Genomic DNA, 2500 nt, shown 5'->3' with positions numbered 1-2500 from the left:
CGTTTATTTATTTATTTATTTATTTATCATTATTATTATTTTCGTTGAATTAGAATGTTTTGGTTGTGGTGAGTTGTCTTGTTATTGTTATTTTTGTTATTATTATTATTATTATTATTATTATTATTATTATTATTATTATTATTCATCGTTATGCTTCATATCATTCAGTATTATCTTCGTTGTCGTTTGTTATCATCTTCATTATCATTAGTTTTGGTAAATCTAGTTTGTGTGTTGTAGGTTTTTCTGCCATAGTTTCAAGATGGTAGATTGTTTTACCTTTTATCATCATCAAAATTCAAGCTTCATCATCATCATTATCTTCCTCATCATCATTATCACCACCATCATCGTCATCATTATCATCATGTGTCCTTCCTACCCCCTCCCCTCTTCCTCCCCTCCCCCCCCTCTTTCCACTTCTCTGACCCCCCCCCCCTCTGTTCTGTCTCGTCGTTTCTTCCTGAAATTCTTGTATGGTTTCGCGATTATTTCTTTTCTCCTTTCTCCTTGTTTCTCTTTCTCCTGCATATTCCAGTTCTGTTGCATTTGGTAAGCAGACCTCTTTCTCTCTTTCTCTTGCTTTCTCTCTCTTTCTTTCTCTCTCTTTCTTTCTCTTGCTTTCTCTCTCTCTCTCTCTCTTGCATTCTCTCTCTCTCTCTCTCTTTCTCTCTCTCTCCCCTTCCTTCCTTCCTTTTCTTTCTCCTTCTCCTTCTCCCTCATTCTGCGCTCTCCGCTCCCCTCGAACGATAGGGTTACCTTTGGTGGATAAGGAGGAGGGGCGTAGGGAAGGGAAGGGGAGGTTATATCTTACCTCCCGGACCGTGGAAGTAGTGGGAGGGAGGGAAGGAGGGAGGGAGGGAAGGAAGGGAGGGAGAGGAGAGAAGGGAGGGAGGGAGAGGAGAGAAGGAGGGAGGGATGGAGGGAAGGAAGGGAGGGAGAGGAGAGAAGGAGGGATGGAGGGAGGGAAGGAGTGAAGTAAAGAAGTAGAAGAAAGAGAGAGAGAGAGAGAGACGGAGATAGAGATAAAGAAAAAGAGAGAAAGAAAGAGTGAGAGAAAGAGAGGGAGGAAAGGAGGGATGAGCGTATGTTGATTCACCCCCACCCCCCTCCTCCGTCCTCCAATATAGAGCATCCATGAGGTTAGGGAAACAAATGACCCGCGCGAAGGGGAGGGAATGTTAATAGAAATTGCACAATCCTGCGGCCATTTAGGCGATAAAAAGCCTTATGCTAAATCGTTTGGAATTCCTTGCCTCGTCCGTTGTAATTATAAGCTTCCATGCCTCATTAGGTGTTAATTACTCAGGGCTGCCAACTTTTGAAGAAAAAATATGGTGCGGTTTTGCTGACAGTTGGCAATCCGCGACCAGTCAGCTGATCGCGAGAAGCTATTGTTCACGCGAAATTTCGGATTTTCCCGCCTCTAAGGTATATCTAATGATTACCGACCGTCAGCAAAAAATGACGCCTATTTTTATCAAAACTTAATTTTCTCAGGCGCATTTTAGCATCGACCTAATTTATTTAATCCGTTGGCCGTCATCTCCCCCTTCCCCCTCTCTCCCCTCCCCCTCTCCTCATCTCTCATCTCTCCCTCTCCCCCCTCTCCTCTCCTCCTCTCTCCTTCTCCTCCCTCTCCCCCTCTCCTCTCTCCCTCTCTCCTTCTCCTCCCTCTCCCCCCTCTCCTCTCCCCCTCTCCCCCTCTCCCCTCTCTTATCCATTTCATTGATAGGAAAAGTTGCAATGATATCGTTGCATTTTCGCGGATGGGGGGGGGGGGTTGGAGGAAGTAGATAAGTAGATTAAAAGGTAGATAACAGATGGGGGGGTGGAAGGATAGATGAATAGATAGATAGATAAATAAGTAGGTAAATATATATGTATATATATAGATAGATAGATAGACAGATGGATAGATGGATTGAGTGATTGATAGATAGGTAGGTAGATAGGTTGGTAGATAAGTATGCGGATATATAGATGGATAGATTGATAAATAGGTAAATAGATAGGTAGATAGATAGACAGATAGATAGAAGCATTAGAGGTGATGCGGAGGATTGAAATTGATGGGGAAATAGAGAGAAGAATAAAAATTGGGTAAATACGTAGATAAAGTAGATAATACACACATATGGGTCCAAATAGATAAACGGCAAGTTCGATAGATGGGCTTCGAATCTGTAGTAGATAGATAGATAGATATGGATGTGACGGATTGACAAAGAGATAAATCAATATTAAAAAAAGGAACTCCCCCTCCCCCTAGCACCTCCTTCACCCCCTCCCCCACCACCACGCAGCGCCTTCTTCACCCCCCACCCCCCCACCCCCACGCAGTGCCTTCTTCACCCCCTACCCCAGCGTCTCCTTCACCCCCCTCCCCCACCCCCCACCCCAAGCGTCAGAGCCAGAGCTTCAATCGGGACGAATCGCCGCCCATTCCGCGAGAACAAGTTTCTTTCATTCTCAATCGTGGCACTGAGTCGGGTCC

This window comes from Penaeus monodon, chromosome 11 (genome assembly GCF_015228065.2).
Source record: "Penaeus monodon isolate SGIC_2016 chromosome 11, NSTDA_Pmon_1, whole genome shotgun sequence".
Taxonomy (NCBI): Eukaryota; Metazoa; Arthropoda; class Malacostraca; order Decapoda; family Penaeidae; genus Penaeus; species Penaeus monodon.
The sequence above is the reverse complement of the archived record's forward strand: the minus strand, read 5'-3'. Positions refer to the sequence as shown.